The following is an 18,372-nucleotide window of genomic DNA, read 5'->3' on the forward strand; positions in this document are numbered from 1 at the left end:
GGTAGATAGGAGTTGATGTTTCCTGGTGGAGTGGAGTTGGTGATTACCGGGTGGCGAGAAGTTGGTGATTTCTGGGTGTAGGGGAGCTGATGCTTTCCATGGTTAGAGGGTTTGGTGATTTCCAGGTGGAAAGAAGCTGGTGATTTCCTGGTGGAGAGGAGTTGGTGACATCCAGCTGGAGAGGAGTTGGTGTTTCCTGGTAGAGAGTGGTTGGTGATTTCTGGGTGGAGAGGAATTGGTGAATGCTGGGTGGAGTGGAGTTGGTGAATTCCAGGTGGAAAGGATTTGAGGTTCCTGTGTGTAGAGGAGTTGCTGATTTCCGAGTGGAGAGGAGTTGTGGTTTCCTGGTAGAGATGTGTTGGTGATTTCCAGGTGGGGAGGAGTCGCTGATTTCCTGGTGGAGAGGAGTTGTTGATTTTGGCGTGTAGAGGAGTTGGCGTTTCAAACCGGATAGGAGTTCATGATTTGCGTGTGGAGAGGAGGTGTTGATTTCCAAAGGAGTTGCGGTTTCCTGGTGAAGAGTTGTTCCTGTTTCCTACTTGAGAGGAGGTTGTGAGTTCCTGGCGGGGAGGAGTTGAGGTGACCTGATGTAAAGAAGTTGACGTTTCCTGGTGGATAGGAGTTGGTGTTTCCTGTTGGAGAGGAGTTTGAGATTTCCTGGTGGGCAGGAGTTGGGGTGATCTGTTGTAAAGGATTTGTCATTTCCTGGTGGAGAGGAGTTGGTGATTTCCGCTTGGAGAGGAGTTGGTGATTTTTGGTTGGAGAGGAGTTTGGGTTTTCTGGTGGAGAGGAGTTGGTGATTTCCGGGTGGATAGCAGTTTTTGATTCCTGGTGGAGAGGGTTTGGTGATTTCTGGTTGTAGGGGAGTTGGTGATTTCCAGGTGTAGATGGTTTGGTGATTTCCAGGTGGACAGGAGCTCGTGATTTCCTGGTGGAGAGTAGTTGGTGACATCCGGGTGGAGAGGAGTTGGGGTTTTTGGGTGGAGAGGAGTTGGTGATTTCTGAATTTATCTGAGTTGGGGTTTCCTGGTGGTGAGGTGTTGGTGATTTTTGGGTGGAGAGGATTTGTGGTTTCCTGGTGGAGATGAGTTGGTGTTTCCTGTTGAAGAGGGGTTGGTTTGTCCTGTTGAAGAAGAGTTGTTGATTTTTGGGTGGATAGGAGTTGATGTTTCCTGGTGGAGAGGAGTTGGTGACATCCAGGTGGAGAAGAGTTGTGGCTTTGGTGGAGCAGAGTTGGTGTTTCCTGTTAGAAAGTGGTTGGTGAATTCAAGTGGAAAGGAGCTGGTGATTTCCTGGTGGAGAGTAGTTGTTGACATCCAGGTGGAGAAGAGTGGTGGCTTTGGTGGAGATGAGTGGCGTATTTCCTGGTGGAGAGGAGTTGTTGATTTTGGGGAGTCGAGCAGTTGGCGTTTCAAGTGGGATAGGAGTTAATGATTTCCGTGTGGAGAAGAGTTGTTGATTTCTGGTTGGAGAGGAGTTGTGGTTTCCTGGTGGAGTGGAGTTCCTGTTTCCTACTGGAGAGGACATTGTGATTTCCTGGTGGGGAGGAGTTGGGGTGACCTGGTGTAAATGAGTTGGCATTTCCTTTTGAAGAGGAGTTGTTGATTTCTGGTTGGAGAGGGTTTGGTGATTTCCAGGTGGAGCGGAGTTGGTTATATCCAAGTGGAGAGGAGTTGGTGTTTCTTGGTGGAGAGGAATTGGTGATTTCCGGTTGGAGAGGAGTTGAGGTTTCTGTGTGTAGAAGAGATGGTGATTTCCGAGTGGAGAGGAGTTGATGAGTTCCTGGTGGAGAAGAGTTTGTGTTTCGTGGTGGAGATGAGTTTATGTTTCCTTAGGGAGAGGAGTTGGTGATTTCCACGTTGAGATGAGTTGGTTATTTTCGGGTGGAGAGGAGTTGGGGTTTTCTGGTGAAGAGGAGTTGGTGATTTCCGGGTGGACAGGAGTTGGTGATTTCCAGTTGCAGGGGTGTTGGTGATTTCCAGGTGTAGATGGTTTGGTGATTTCCAGGTGGAGAGGAGCTGGTGATTTCCTGGTGGAGAGTAGTTGGTGACATCCAGGTGGAGAGGAGTTGGGGTTTTTGGGTGGGGAGGAGTTGGTGATTTCTGAATTTAGAGGAGTTGGGGTTTCCTGGTGGAGATGTGTTGGTGATTTCCGCGTGGAGAGGGTTTGGTGATTTCTGGGTGGAGAGGAGTTAGTGAATGCCTGGTGGAGAGGAGTTGGTGTTTCCTGCTGAAGAGGAGTTGGTGATTTCTTGGTGGAGAGGAATTGGTGATTTCCGGATGGAGAGGAGGTGAGGTTTCTGTGTGTAGAAGAGTTGGTGATTAGTTGGTGCTTTTCGGGTGGAGATTAGTTGGTGATTTCCCAGTGGAGAGGAGTTTGGGTTTCCTGGTGGAGAGGAGTTTGTGATTTCCGTGTGGAGAGGAGTTGGTGATTTCGGGGAGTTGAGCAGTTGGCATTTCAAGTGGGATAGGAGTTAATGATTTCCGTGTGGAGAGGAGTTGTTGATTTCTGGTTGGAGAGGAGTTGTGATTTCCTGGTGGAGTGGAGTTCCTGTTTCCTACTGGTGAGGACGTTGTGATTTCCTGGTGGGGAGGAGTTGGGGTGACCTGGTGTAAATGAGTTGGCATTTCCTGGTGTAGAGGAGTTGTTGATTTCTGGTTGGAGAGGGTTTGGTGATTTCCAGGTGGAGCGGAGTTGGTTATATCCAAGTGGAGAGGAGTTGGTGATTCCTGGTGGAGAGGAGTTGGTGATTTCTTGGTGGAAAGGAGTTGAGGTTTCTGTGTGTAGAAGAGTTGGTGATTTCCGAGTGGAGAGGAGTTGATGAGTTCCTGGTGGAGAGGAGTTTTTGTTTCCTGGTGGAGACGAGTTTGTGTTTCCTTAGGGAGAGGAGTTGGTGATTTCCACGTTGAGATGAGTTGGTGCTTTTCAGGTGGAGATTAGTTGGTGATTTCCCAGTGGAGAGGAGTTTGTGTTTTCTTAGGGAGAGGAGTTGGTGATTTCCACATTGAGATGAGTTGGTGCTTTTCAGGTGGAGATTAGTTGGTGATTTCCCAGTGGAGAGGAGTTTGGGTTTCCTGGTGGAGATGTGTTGGTGATTTCCGGGTGGAGAGGGTTTGGTGATTTCTGGGAGGAGAGGAGTTAGTGATTGCCTGGTGGAGAGGAGTTGGTGTTTCCTGCTGAAGAGGAGTTGGTGATTTCTTGGTGGAGAGGAATTGGTGATTTCCGGTTGGAGAGGAGGTGAGGTTTCTGTGTGTAGAAGTGATTGCCGAGTGGAGAGGAGTTGATGAGTTCCTGGTGGAGAGGAGTTTGTGTTTCCTGGTGGAGATGAGTTTGTGTTTTCTTAGGGAGAGGAGTTGGTGATTTCCACATTGAGATGAGTTGGTGCTTTTCAGGTGGAGATTAGTTGGTGATTTCCCAGTGGAGAGGAGATTGGGTTTCCTGGTGGAGAGGAGTTTGTGATTTCCGGGTGGAGAGGAGTTGGTGATTTTGGGGAGTTGAGCAGTTGGCATTTCAAGTGGGATAGGAGTTAATGATTTCCGTGTGGAGAGGAGTTGTTGATTTCTGGTTGGAGAGGGTTTGGTGATTTCCAGGTGGAGCGGAGTTGGTTATATCCAAGTGGAGAGGAGTTGGTGATTCCTGGTGGAGAGGAGTTGGTGATTTCTTGGTGGAAAGGAGTTGAGGTTTCTGTGTGTAGAAGAGTTGGTGATTTCTTGGTGGAGAGGAATTGGTGATTTCCAGTTGGAGAGGAGTTGAGGTTTCTGTGTGTAGAAGAGTTGGTGATTTCGAGTGGACAGGAGTTGACGAGTTCCTGGTGGAGAGGAGTTTGTGTTTCCTGGTGGAGACGAGTTTATGTTTCCTTAGGGAGAGTTGTTGGTGATTTCCACGTTGAGACGAGTTGGTGATTTTCGGGTGGAGAGGAGTTGGGGTTTTCTGGTGAAGAGGAGTTGGTGATTTCCGAGTGGACAGGAGTTGGTGATTTCCAGGTGTAGATGGTTTGGTGATTTCCAGGTGGAGAGGAGCTGGTGATTTCCTGGTGGAAAGTAGTTGTTGACATCCAGGTGGAGAGGAGTTGGGGTTTTTGGGTCGGGAGGAATTGGTGATTTTTGATTTTAGAGGAGTTGGTGTTTCCTGGTGGAGAAGAGTTGGTGATTTTTGGGTGGAGAGGTTTTGGCATTTCCTGGTGGAGATGTGTTGGTGATTTCCGGGTGGAGAGGAGTTGTTTATTTCCTGGTAGAGAGGTGTTGGTGATTTCCAGGTGGAGAGGGTTTGGTGATTTCTGGATGGAGAGGAATTAGTGATTGCCTGGTGGAGAGGAGTTGGAGTTTCCTGCTGAAGAGGAGTTGGTGATTTCTTGGTGGAGAGGAATTGGTGATTTCCGGTTGGAGAGGAGTTGAGGTTTCTGTGTGTAGAAGAGTTGGTGATTTCCGAGTGGAGAGGAGTTGCTGAGTTCCTGGTGGAGAGGAGTTTGTGTTTCCTGGTGGAGACAAGTTTGTGTTTCCTTAGGGAGAGGAGTTGGTGATTTCCACGTTGAGATGAGTTGGTGATTTTCGGGTGGAGAGGAGTTGGAGTTTTCTGGTGAAGAGGAGTTGGTGATTTCCGGGTGGACAAGAGTTGGTGATTTCCAGTTGCAGGGGTGTTGGTGATTTCCAGGTGTAGATGGTTTGGTGATTTCCAGGTGGAGAGGAGCTGGTGATTTCCAGGTGGAATGTAGTTGTTGACATCCAGGTGGAGAGATTTTGGGGTTTTTGGGTGGGGAGGAGTTGGTGATATCTGTGTTTAGAGGAGTTGGGGTTTCCTGGTGGAGAGGAGTTGGATGATTTTTGGGTGGAGAGGTTTAGGCGTTTCCTGGTGGATATGTGTTGGTGATTTCCGGGTGGAGAGGAGTTGTTTATTTCCTGGTGGAGAGGAGTTGATGAATTCCGAGTGGAGAGGAGTTGTGGTTCCTGGTAGAGACGTATTGGTGATTTCCGGGTGGAGAGGAGTCATGTATTTCCTGGTTAAGAGGACCTGTTGATTTTGGCATGTAGAGGAGTTGGTGTTTCAAGCGGGATAGGAGTTAATGATTTCTGTGTGGAGAGGAGTTGTTGATTTCTGGGTGGAGAGGAGTTGCGGTTTCCTGGTCGAGAGGAGTTGCGGTTTCCTACTGGAGAGGAGTTTGAGATTTCCTGGTGGGGAGGAGTTGGGGTGATCTGTTGTAAAGGATTTGTCATTTCCTGGTGGAGAGGAGTTGGTGATTTCCGCTTGGAGAGGAGTTGGTGATTTTTGGTTGGAGAGGAGTTTGGGTTTTCTGGTGGAGAGGAGTTGGTGATTTCCGGGTGGATAGGAGTTGGTGATTCCTGGTGGAGAGGGTTTGGTGATTTCTGGTTTAGTGGAGTTGGTGATTTCCAGGTGTAGATGGTTTGGTGATTTCCAGGTGGACAGGAGCTCGTGATTTCCTGGTGGAGAGTAGTTGGTGACATCCGGGTGGAGAGGAGTTGGGGATTTTGGGTGGAGAGGAGTTGGTGATTTCTGCATTTAGAAAATTTGGGGTTTCCTGGTGGAGTGGAGTTGGTGATTTTTGGGTGGAGAGGATTTGCGGTTTCCTGGTGGAGATGTGTTGGTGATTTCCAGGTGGAGAGGAGTTGGTGGTTTCGGGGTGGAGAGGAGTTGGCGTATCATGAGGGAGAGGTGTTTGTGATTTCCGTGTGTAGAGAAGTTTGTGATTTCCTGGTGGGGAGGTGGTGGGCTTTCGTGGTTTAAAAGAGTTGGTGTTTTCTGGTTGAGAGGAGTTGGTGATTTCTACTTAGAGAGGACATGGTGGTTCCTTTTGGAGAGAAGTTGATGCTTTCCTGGTGGATAGGAGTTGGTGATTTCCGGGTGGAGGGGAGTTGGTGTTTCCTGGTGTAGAGGGTTAGGTGATTTCTTGGTAGAGAGGAATTGGTGATTTCCTTGGGGCAAGGAGTTGAGGTTTCTGTGTGTAGAAGTTTTGGTGATTTCTGAGTCGAGAAGACTCAATGAGTTCCTGTTGGAGAGGAGTTTGTATTTCCTTGGGGAGAGGAGTTGGTGATTTCCACATTGAGAGGAGTTGGTGATTTCCGGGCGGAGAGTAGTTGCTGATTTACGCTGGAGAGGAGTTGGGCTTTCCTGGTGGAGAGGAGTTGGTGATTTCCAGGTGGAGAGGAATTGTTCATTTCCGGGTGGAGAGGAGCTGTGCTTTCCTGGTGGAGAGGAGCTGTGGTCTCCTGGTGGAGAGAAGTTGGTGATTTCCAGGTGGAGAGCAGTTGGTGACTTTCAGGTGGAGAGGAGTTGGTGATTTCCGGGTGAGGAGTTCGTGATTTCCACGTGGAGCAGAGTTTTTGTTTCCTGTTGGAGAGAAGTTGATGATTTCTGGGTGGAGAGGGTTTGGTGAATTCCAGGTGGAGAGGGTTTGGGGATTTCCCGGTGGAGTGGAGTTGGTGATTGCCGGGTGGAGAGGAGTTGGTGTTTCCAGCTGGAGAGGAGTTGGTGATGTCCGGGTGGAGAGAAGTTGAGATTTCTGTGTGGAGAGGTGTTTGTGATTTCCGTGTGGAGAGGAGTCAGTGATTTCCGGGTAGAGAGCAGTTGGTGAATTTGAGGTGGAGATGAATTTGGGTTTTCGGATGGAGAGCATTTGGTGATTTCCTGGTGGAGAGGCGTTGGCGATTTCCGGGTCGAGAGGAGTTGTTGATTTCCGGGTGGTGAGGAATTTGTGATTTCCGAGTGGAGAGGAGTCGGTGAATTCCGGGTGGAGAGGATTTGAGGTTCCTGTGTGAAGAGGAGTTGATGATTTCCGAGTGGAGAGGAGTTGTGGTTTCCTGGTAGAGACGTGTTGGTGATTTCTGGTGGAGATGAGTCGCCTATTTCCTGGTGGAGAGGAGTTGTTGATTTTGGGGTGTTGAGCAGTTGGCGTTTCAAGTGGGATAGGAGTTAATGATTTCCGTGTGGAGAGGAGTTGTTGATTTCTGGTTGGAGAGGAGTTGTAGTTTCCTGGTGGAGTGGAGTTCCTGTTTCCTAATGGAGAGGACGTTGTGATTTCCTGGTGGGGAGGAGTTGGGGTGACCTGGTGTAAAGCAGTTGGCGTTTCCTGGTGTAGAGGAGTTGTTGATTTCTGGTTGGAGAGGGTTTGGTGATTTCCAGGTGGAGCGGAGTTGGTTATATCCAAGTGGAGAGGAGTCGGTGTTTCCTGGTGGAGAGGAGTTGGTGATTTCTTGGTGGAGAGGAATTGGTGATTTCCTAGTGGAGAGGAGTTGACGAGTTCCTGGTGGAGAGGAGTTTGTGTTTCCTGGTGGAGACGAGTTTATGTTTCCTTAGGGAGAGGAGTTGGTGATTTCCACGTTGAGATGAGTTGGTGATTTTTGGGTGGAGAGGAGTTGGGGTTTTCTGGTGAAGAGGAGTTAATTTCTGGGTGGACAGGCGTTGGTGATTTCCAGTTGCAGGGGTGTTGGTGATTTCCAGGTGTAGATGGTTTGGTGATTTCCAGGTGGAGAGGAGCTGGTGATTTCCTGGTGGAGAGTAGTTGGTGACATCCAGGTGGAGAGGAGTTGGGGTTTTTGGGTGGGGAGGAGTTGGTGATTTCTGAGTTTAGAGGTGTTGGGGTTTCCTGGTGGAGAGGAGTTGGTGATTTTTGGGTGGAGAGGTTTTGGCGTTTCCTGGTGGAGATGTGTTGGTGATTTCCGGGTGGAGAGGGGTTTGTGATTTCTGGGTGGAGAGGAGTTGGTGATTTTGGGGAGTTGAGCAGTTGGCATTTCAAGTGGGATAGGAGTTAATGATTTCCGCGTGGAGAGGAGTTGTTGATTTCTGGTTGGAGAGGAGTTGTGGTTTCCTGGTGGAGTGGAGTTCCTGTTTCCTACTGGTGAGGACCTTGTGATTTCCTGGTGGGGAGGAGTTGGGGTGACCTGGTGTAAATGAGTTGGCATTTCCTGGTGTAGAGGAGTTGTTGATTTCTGGTTGGAGAGGGTTTGGTGATTTCCAGGTGGAGCGGAGTTGGTTATATCCAAGTGGAGAGGAGTTGGTGATTCCTGGTGGAGAGGAGTTGGTGATTTCTTGGTGGAAAGGAGTTGAGGTTTCTGTGTGTAGAAGAGTTGGTGATTTCCGAGTGGAGAGGAGTTGATGAGTTCCTGGTGGAGAGGAGTTTGTGTTTCCTGGTGGAGACGAGTTTATTTTTCCTTAGGGAGAGGAGTTGGTGATTTCCACGTTGAGATGAGTTGGTGATTTTCGGTTGGAGAGGGGTTGGGGTTTTCTCGTGAAGAGGAGTTGGTGATTTCCGGGTGGACAGGAGTTGGTGATTTCCGGTTGCAGGGGTGTTGGTGATTTCCAGGTGTAGATGGTTTGGTGATTTCCAGGTGGAGAGGAGCTGGTGATTTCCTGGTGGAAAGTGGTTGGTGACATCCAGGTGAAGAGGAGTTGGGGTTTTTGGGTGGGGAGGAGTTGGTGATTTCTGAGTTTAGAGGAGTTGGGTTTTCCTGGTGGAGAGGAGTTGGTGATTTTTGGGTGGAGAGGTTTTGGCATTTCCTCATGGAGATGTGTTGGTGATTTCCGGGTGGAGAGGAGTTGTTTATTTCCTGGTAGAGAGGAGTTGGTGATTTCCAGGTGGAGAGGGTTTGGTGATTTCTGGGTGGAGAGGAGTTAGTGATTGCCTGTTGGAGAGGAGTTGGTGTTTCCTGCTGAAGGGGTGTTGGTGATTTCTTGGTGGAGAGGAATTGGTGATTTCCGGTTGGAGAGGAGTTGAGGTTTCTGTGTGTAGAAGAGTTGGTGATTTCTGAGTGGAGAGAAGTTGATGAGTTCCTGGTGGAGAGGAGTTTGTGTTTCCTGGTAGAGACGAGTTTGTGTTTCCTTAGGGAGAGGAGTTGGTGATTTCCACGTTGAGATGAGTTGGTGATTTTCGGGTGGAGAGGAGTTGGGGTTTTCTGGTGAAGAGTTGGTGATTTCCGGGTGGACAGGAGTTGGTGATTTCCGGTTGCAGGGGTGTTGGTGATTTCCAGGTGTAGATGGTTTGGTGATTTCCAAGTGGAGAGGAGCTGGTGATTCCATGGTGGAAAGTAGTTGGTGACATCCAGGTGGAGAGGAGTTGGGGTTTTTGGGTGGGGAGGAGTTGGCGATTTCTGAGTTTAGAGGAGTTGAGGTTTCCTGGTGGAGAGGAGTTGGTGATTTTTGGGTGGAGAGGTTTTGGCGTTTCCTGGTGGTGATGTGTTGGTGATTTCCGGGTGGAGAGGAGTTGTTTATTTCCTGGTGGAGAGGAGTTGGTGATTTCCAGGTGGAGAGGTTTTGGTGATTTCTGGGTTGGGAGGAGTTAGTGATTGCCTCTTGGAGAGGAGTTGGTGTTTCCTGCCGAAGAGGAGTTGGTGATTTCTTGGTGGAGAGGAATTGGTGATTTCCGGTTGGAGAGGAGTTGAGGTTTCTGTGTGTAGAAGAGTTGGTGATTTCCGATTGGAGAGGAGTTAATGAGTTCATGGTGGAGAGGAGTTTGTGTTTCCTGGTGGAGACTAGTTTGTGTGTCCTTAGGGAGAGAAGTTGGCAATTTCCACGTTGAGATGAGTTGGTGCTTTTTGGGTGGAGATTAGTTGGTGATTTACCAGCGGAGAGGAGTTTGGGTTTCCTGGTGGAGAGGCGTTTGTGATTTCCGGGTGGAGAGCAGTTGGTGAGTTCCTGGTGGAGAGGAGTTGGTGATTTTGGGGTGTGAGCTGTTGTGGATTCCTGGTGAAGAGGAGTTGGTGTTTCCTGGTGTAGGGCAGTTGGTGATTTCAGGGTGGAGAGGAGTTAGTAATTGCCTTGTGGAGTGAGTTGGTGTTTCCTGTTGAAGAGGAGTTGGTGATTCCTTCGTGGAGGGGAATTGGTGATTTCCGGGTGGAGATGAGTTGAGGTTTCTGTGTGTAGAAGAGTTGGTGATTTCCAAGTGGAGAGCAGTCGATGAGTTCCTGGTAGAGAGGAGTTTGTGTTTCCTTGGGGAGAGGACTTGCTGATTTCCACGTTGAGAGGAGTTGGTGATTTCCGGGCGTAAAGTACTTGGTGATTTATGGTGGAGAAGAGTTGGTGTTTCCTGGTGTAGAGGAGTTGGTGATTTCTGGGTGGAGAGGAGTTGGTGAGTTCCTGGTGGAGAGGAGTTGGTAATTTTGGTGTGTGAGGAGTTGTGGTTTCCTGGTGGAGAGGAGTTGGTGAGTTTCTGGTGGAGAGCAGTTGGTGAATTTCGGGTGGAGAGGAGTTGGGGTTTTCTGATGGAGAGCATTTTGTGATTTCCTGGTGGAGAGGAGTTGGTGATTTTTGGGTGGAGAGGTTTTGGCGTTTCCTGGTGGTGATGTGTTGGTGATTTCCGGGTGGAGAGGAGTTGTTTATTTCCTGGTGGAGAGGAGTTGGTGATTTCCAGGTGGAGAGGTTTTGGTGATTTCTGGGTTGGGAGGAGTTAGTGATTGCCTCTTGGAGAGGAGTTGGTGTTTCCTGCCGAAGAGGAGTTGGTGATTTCTTGGTGGAGAGGAATTGGTGATTTCCGGTTGGAGAGGAGTTGAGGTTTCTGTGTGTAGAAGAGTTGGTGATTTCCGATTGGAGAGGAGTTAATGAGTTCATGGTGGAGAGGAGTTTGTGTTTCCTGGTGGAGACTAGTTTGTGTGTCCTTAGGGAGAGAAGTTGGCAATTTCCACATTGAGATGAGTTGGTGCTTTTTGGGTGGAGATTAGTTGGTGATTTACCAGTGGAGAGGAGTTTGGGTTTCCTGGTGGAGAGGCGTTTGTGATTTCCGGGTGGAGAGCAGTTGGTGAGTTCCTGGTGGAGAGGAGTTGGTGATTTTGGGGTGTGAGCTGTTGTGGATTCCTGGTGAAGAGGAGTTGGTGTTTCCTGGTGTAGGGCAGTTGGTGATTTCAGGGTGGAGAGGAGTTAGTAATTGCCTTGTGGAGTGAGTTGGTGTTTCCTGTTGAAGAGGAGTTGGTGATTCCTTCGTGGAGGGGAATTGGTGATTTCCGGGTGGAGATGAGTTGAGGTTTCTGTGTGTAGAAGAGTTGGTGATTTCCAAGTGGAGAGCAGTCGATGAGTTCCTGGTAGAGAGGAGTTTGTGTTTCCTTGGGGAGAGGACTTGCTGATTTCCACGTTGAGAGGAGTTGGTGATTTCCGGGCGTAAAGTACTTGGTGATTTATGGTGGAGAAGAGTTGGTGTTTCCTGGTGTAGAGGAGTTGGTGATTTCTGGGTGGAGAGGAGTTGGTGAGTTCCTGGTGGAGAGGAGTTGGTAATTTTGGTGTGTGAGGAGTTGTGGTTTCCTGGTGGAGAGGAGTTGGTGAGTTTCTGGTGGAGAGCAGTTGGTGAATTTCGGGTGGAGAGGAGTTGGGGTTTTCTGATGGAGAGCATTTTGTGATTTCCTGGTGGAGATGAGTTGGTGATTTCTGGGTAGAGAGGAGTTGGTGATTTCCGGGTGGTGAGGAGTTTGTGATTTCCAGGTGGAGCGGAGTTTGTGTTTCCGGGTGTAGAGAAGTTGATGATTTCCTGGTGGAGAGGATTTGGTGATTTCCGGGTGGAGAGGAGTTGGTGTTTCCTGGTCTAGAGGAGTTGGTGATTTGTGGGTGGAGATGAGTTAGTGATTGCCGGGTGGAGAGGAGTTGGTCTTTCCTGCTGGAGAGGAGATGGTGATTTCTTGGTGGAGAGGAATTGGTGATTTCCGGGTGGAGAAGTGTTGAGGTTTCTGTGTGTAGAAGAGTTGGTAATTTCCAAGTGGAGAGGAGTCGATGAGTTCCTGGTGGAGAGGTGTTTGTGTTTCCTTGGGGAGAGGAGTTGTTGATTTCCACGTTGAGAGGAGTTAGTGATTTCCGGGCGGAGAGGAGTTGGTGTTTCCTGCTGGAGAGGTGTTGGTGATTTCTTGGTGGAGAGGAATTGGTTATTTCCGGGTGGAGAGGAGTTGAGGTTTCTGTGTGTAGAAGATTTGTTGATTTCTGAGTGGAGATTAGTCGATGAGTTCCTGGTTGAGATGAGTTTGTATTTCCTGGTGAAGAGGAGTTGGTGATTTCCACGTTGAGATGAGTTGGTGATTTCCGGGTGGAGATTAGTTGCTGATTTATGGTGCAGACGAGTTGCGGATTCCTGGTGGAGAGGAGTTTGTGATTTCCGGGTGAAGAGGAGTTGGTGAGTTCCTGGTGGAGTGGAGTTGGTGATTTTGGGGTGTGATGAGTTGGCGTTACCTCTTGGAGGGGAGTTGGTGATTTCCGGTTGGAGAGGAGCTGTGGTTTCCTGGTGGAGAGGAGTTGGTGATTTCCGGGTGGAGAGCAGTTGGTGAATTTTGGGTGGAGAGGAGTTGGTGATTTCCGGGTGGAGAGCAGTTGGTGAATTTTGGGTGGAGAGGAGTTTGTGATTTCCGGGTGGAGCGGATTTTGTGCTTCCTGTTGGAGAGAAGTTGATGATTTCTAGTTGGACAGGGTTTGCTGAATTCTGGGTGGCTATGGTTTGGTCATTTCCAGGTGGAGTGGAGTTGGTGTTTCCTGGCTGAGAGGAGTTGCGTTTTCTGGGTGGAGATGGTTTGTTGGTTTCTGGGTGGAGACGATTTTGTGGTTTTTGAATACAGAATGGATGGTGGTTTCCGGATGGCCTCTGTTGCTTTGGAATTACTTTCGGACTCTTACAGGTTTGTAAGTTCAACAAGAAAAAGAACAAAAAATGGGAAGAGCAAGAATCTGGCCCTATGAAAGTAAGAGGAGAATAAGAGTTGGAAGCAACATTGATGAAGTTTTCCTGTTCAGAGCCAGGGAGTAAATAACAGTGATACAATCATCAGTTTACTAGAAAAAGAGCAGAGGGAGGGGCTCTGAGTATGACTGGAACAAGAAATGTTCCACATATCCCACAAAAAAGCAGATATGTCTTAAAGCCATGCTAGTGCCCATAGCACCCCTTTTTATTTGGAAGACATGAGTGGAGTTGAAGTAGAAATAGTTCAATATGAGAAGAAGCTTAGTCAAACAGGCAGTGGTTGAATGTTTGTTGGGCCACTGTTCAAGGAAGAAGCAGAGAGTTCTTAGACTTCCCTGATGATGGCTCGAAGCCTAGAGCAATTTGACGCCCACAGTGAAAAGCAGATGCTTAGGCCCAGGAAACTGGAAAATGTTGAAATGATGGATGGTATTGAAAAAGACACAGGAATAGATGGGAAGAGACCGCACAAGGAGAGATTAAATAGAGTAAAGGTAGGAAGAGCTCAGTTCAGTCGGGCAAGAATAGGCTGAAATGATGTATTTCCCCAGGGCAGTCTCCTTTATGGGTGTTGGGAAGGAGGTCGAAGTGGGCTGTTTGGGGTTTGTGACCATAATGTCGGAAGCTGTGGATGAAAGATCTCCAGAGGAAATGAGGTCAGCAACGGTTCTGCAAACAATTGCTTGATGTTCAGTACAGGGATCATGGTCCATGGGAGATGGGAGGAAGTTTCAGAGAGTTGGCGTTCGACTTCTGCAAAGTAGAGGTCAGGTCGCCGGACATCAATGACACCACCTTGTTTGGTTTTATGATAATGTTAGTGTTGGACCTGAGGGAACAGATGCAGCAAGCTGAGAGAGGGATAGGTTGGAGTGAGTGAACAGAGCACAGAAAAATGAGACGACTGGTGTCACGCTGACAGTTCTCAGTGAAAAGATCAAGAGCCAGAGGCCAGAGGGAAGGGCCCAGATAGAGGGAGAATACTGGAAATGGGGAGAGGACTCCTGCATAAAGAAGCCGGCATGGAGTTGAAGGTGGCAGAAGAGAGTTCAGCATCACACTGAGCTCAAAATTCATTGAGGTCAGGGCATAAACCCTGGACAGATTGTTCAGCACCTAGAGAGGGGAAGGTCAAACAGTATTGTGAATACATGGCAAAGAGTGAGATTGGAAAGAGCAATGGGGTTAGAGGGAAGAGAACGGGAAGAAAGATCTGGAGGAGTGTTCATACCCATGTGGCATTGGAGCTTGAAATCCATCACTCCTGAAAGGAAGATAAAAAAGTTTTTGTAAATGTTCTGAATGAGGTGAGGGATGAAATGAGACCAAGGCACGACGTGGAGATGATGTGATTCAGTGGTGCTTAAGGGAGAGGTCAGGAGTGTGTATGTGCCAGTGCACAGCATTGAATTTGAATTTCAGCATGGGACAACAACCACAATTTGAGTCTTGCAATATGTTTAGGAGTTACCTATAACCATGAATGGACCCAAAACACAAAGGGTGGAGTTTCAGCTGGGGTCCATTTGGGATAAGTCAGAGCTGGGGACTGTTTCTGAGGACGGAGATGTGGCTGTGAAAGCAGGTTTTGGGAGATACCTGATCAAATATGAGAGTAGAAATAGAAAGCAATGAAGACGTACAGGGTAAAAGAGACAATGGAAATCCCATTTAATAGGAGAGCAGAACTTCCCCAAGCTGAACATTTCTGGTAGAGAAATGGCAGTGAATTTAAACACGAGTACAAAATGAAACTCTGCGGATGCTGGAAATTTGAAATGCAAACTAAAAATGCTGGAAATACTCAAAGATGTCAGGTCAATGAGCTTTCATCAGAACTGGGAAAAGTTAGAAATGTAATAGGTTTTAAGTAGGTCAAATGGGGGAGGGCAGAAAAAGAACATAAGAGAAAGACCTGAGAGAGGATGGAAAACAGGACAGATTAAATGACAAAAGCATTGGTCATTCAGGACCAAAGGGAATGGATGAGAAGCAACAGACATGTCCATGAGAGATGTGAATGGCAGAATGAGGAACAGTTGCCATCTGAAACGACAACAACTTATATTGATATAGCGCCTTTAAGATAATAAAATGTCCCAAGGTTCTTCTGAGGACCATTCTCAAACAAAGTATGACACTAAGTCACATAAGAAGATTTTAGGTCAGATGACCAAAAGCTTGGACAAATAGGTTGGTTTTAAGCAGTGTCTTAAAGGAGGGAAGTGAGGTGAGAGAGGTGGAGAGGTTTTGGAAGGGAATCCCAGAGCTTGGGGACCCTGGCAGCTGAATGGTGGAATGATTGAAATCGGGGAAACTCAAGAGGCCAGAATTTGAGGAAGACAGATATTGTGAAGGGCCGTGGTGCTAGCGAGGATTGCAGAGAAAGCGAGGGGAAAGGTCATTAAAATGAACATAAAAATTTTAAATTAAGACCTTGCTTGACCGAGAGCCAAGGTCGAACATTGAGCATAGGGGTGTTGGGCATGTTGACTCGATGCGAATTGTTACATGTGGTGGAGTTTTGAATGTGCTGGAATTTATGGAGGGTAGAATGTGGAGGAGCAGTCAGGAGGACATTGGAATAATCAAGTCTAGAAGTAACAAAGGCAAACATGACAGTTTAAACTGCAGATCAGGGGTGAAGTTGGGCAAGGTTACAGGGATGAAATAGGTGGTCTTGGTGATGGCGTGTACATGAGGATGAAAGCTCATCTCGGGACCAATTATAACACCAAGGTCACAAACAGACTGGCTTTAATCTCAGATTGTTACAGGGACAGGGATGGAGTCCAGAGCGAGGGAATGGAAATTTCTTCTCTTCCAGTACTGGAAGTCAGTTGATCAGTCTGATAATTTAGCAACAGTGGAGAAGTCAAGAGGGGCAGTGCTGAGGTAGAGCAGGCTGTCATCAGCATAAATGTGAAAACTAATGCTTTGTGTTCAGATGATTTTGTTGAGGGGCAGCATGTAGATAAGAAATAGGTGGAGTCCAAAGATGGATCTTTGGGGGCCATCAATGGTAACAATGTAAAAACAAGAGAGAAACAAGAATAAAACCAAAATTGGCAAAGCAAAGGAAAATAAGGTAGGTCGAGGTTATACTCTGAAGCTGTTGAACTCAATGTTGAATCCAGAAGGCTGTCAAGTGCCCAATCGGAAGGCGAGGTGCTGTTCCTCCAGCTTTCAATGAGCTTCACTGGAACACAGCATGAGTCATAGAGTCATTTATTTTAAATTTATTTATTTATGGGATGTGGGCATCACAGACTGGGCCAGCATTTATTGCCCATCCCTAATTGCCCTTGAGAAGGTAGTGATGAGCTGCCTTCTTGAACCACTGAAGTCCCTGTGGTGTGGGTACACCGACAGTGCTGTTAGGGAGGGAGTTCCAGGATTTGGATCCAGTGATAGTGAAGGGACAGTGATATATTTCCAAGTCAGGATGGTAGGTGACTTGGAGGGGAACTTCCAGGTGGTGGTAGGGGTTGTGGGTTTGGAAGGTGCTGTCAAAGGAGCCTTGGCAATTTGCTGCAATGCATCTTATAGATTGTACACACACTGCTGCCACTGTGCTTCAGTGGTGGAGAGAGTTGTCATGAATAGGTGAAAAGGGGTGTACTGGCTCCCCTCTATTCAACCTCCTTGATTAGTCATAACAAAGGCCGGAATTTTCCATCCTCATGTGCGCTGGGCATCATGGCAGATATGAGCCAGCAATGTGGCACTGTGAAACCAGTTTGCAATTGTCCACTCCACCCATCAATAGTGGTCCGCCTTTTCCACCAGTGCACCTTGACAAGCTCTGCTTGTCAGAATCATTCCCCAACATTGGATGATCCAAGCATGTAGTCGTGATTGCTCTCCGATGTGTTTCGCAACTTAAACAACGTGCACATGGTGAGGTGGACTTCGCTCAGGACTTAGAGGTTTTGGGTGTGTCTGCCTGTAGCAGCCATTTTTTTTCAATATCCAGTACTTTGCATTTTTAATGTCTCTTAGGCAGTTCCAAGTTTCAATGGATGTCTAGATTATAAGAAATGTCTGTCCCTCCACACTCCCCTGAGGGTGATTTGTTTGTTTTTCACCTTCACTTGGAATGTGGCCTTGCATTTTTAAACAGTTTGCTCTGTCTCAGTTCAAATTGCAAAACGTCCAGTCAGGTGAAAGTTGAAAAATCATATTTTCACAACTAAAGGGGCATAGCCAGGTGAAAGAATGAATGTTGAAGGTGGTGGATGAGTTACAATCAAACAAGCTGCTTTGTCCTGGATGGTGTTGAGCTTCTTGAGTGTTTTAGGAGTTGCACTCATCCAGGCAAGTGGAGATTATTCCATCACACTCCTGACTTGTGCCTTGTAGATGGCAGACAGGCTTTGGGGAGTCAGGAGGTGAGTTACTGTCCATAGAATTCCCAGCCTCAGAACTGCTTTTGCAGCCACAGTATTTATATGGTTGGTTCAGTTTCCGGTCAAGGGGTTACCCCCCAGGATGTTGATAGTGGGGGGATTCAGTGGTGGTAATGCCATTGAATGTCAAGGGGCGATGGTTCTATCTTATGGGAGATGGTAATTGTCTGGCACTTATGTTGTGCGAATATTACTTGCCACTTATAAGCTCAAGCCTGGATATTTCCAGGTCATGCTGCATTTGGACATGGGCTGTTTCAGTATCTGAGGAGTTATGAGTGGTGCTGAACATTGTGCAATCATCAGCGAACATCCCCACTTCTGTCCTTATGATGGAGGGAAGGTCACTAATGAAGCAGCTGAAGGTGGTTGGGCTGGGGCACTACCCTGAGGAACTCCTGCAGTGATGTCCTGGAACTGAGATGTTTGACCTCCAACAGCTACAATGATCTCCCTTTGTGCTAGTTAGACAGTTGTGCATTCATGCCTCTCTCCAGAGACTTGAACACAAAATCTAGGCTGAATTTCAGTGCAGTACTGGGGGAGTGCTACACTGTGGGTAGAGTTTTCCCCTGGTTGATTCCCTTTGACTCCAGTTTTTCCGGGAAATATCTATAGAGTCATTTACGGCACAGAAGGAGGCTATTTGGCCCATCGAGTCTATGCTGGCCCACCATGCAGCAATCCAGTCAGTCCCATTTCCTTCACTCTATCTGAGGGCAGAGGGGTCACATTGACAGCAAAGTGGAAAAATAAACTGAGAGCCAAGTGGAAGCTCAGGGTGATGTGCTCAGCCAATCTATGTTTAGCCTCCCATGGAATACAGGGATATGGAGAATGAGTGGGTCTGTGGAATTAGTTTGAGATCCTAACAACAATTTAGTCCAGACACCCTGGGCTGGAAAGCATCCATCTGATTGAACTTTTGTTTTTTAACCCAAGAGTTTTCAGTGTCAAACTTGATAATATAGTTTACTTCCAATTTGCAGTGGGTGTTTTAGCAGTTGAAAGTGTGACAGGCTAATTTAGGCACTAGTGTGAACCAGGAACAAACTATTCATCTTGTATATACGTTTTTAAAATCCTGGTGCACCAGCTGCTGCCTCAGTGGGGAGTTCTGAATGTGAGACTGTCAGCTGAACAAAGTGTGGCTTCATGAATATTCTATAACTTGACAGCATCAAAATGCCGTTAGTTGAATGAAAAAGTACATCAGTAATGCATTGATTGAAAGGGCAGCGGAAGTAGGCACAATCATAACTTTCTAAAGGGAATGGAGTATAGTTGAAGGGAAAAGTTTACAAGGCT

The 18,372-nt window shown here is 47.6% G+C and overlaps 1 protein-coding gene across 2 annotated transcripts in view; it reads left to right on the top strand.

Annotated features, from left to right (window-relative positions):
- Nucleotides 1–18,372, top strand: part of LOC121282102 (gamma-aminobutyric acid receptor subunit gamma-4-like) — an 885,955-nt gene that overhangs the window by 59,604 nt on the left and 807,979 nt on the right. The gene's annotated exons all lie outside the window — the stretch shown is intronic.

Source organism: Carcharodon carcharias, chromosome 9 (assembly GCF_017639515.1).
Source record: "Carcharodon carcharias isolate sCarCar2 chromosome 9, sCarCar2.pri, whole genome shotgun sequence".
Classification (NCBI taxonomy): Eukaryota; Metazoa; Chordata; class Chondrichthyes; order Lamniformes; family Lamnidae; genus Carcharodon; species Carcharodon carcharias.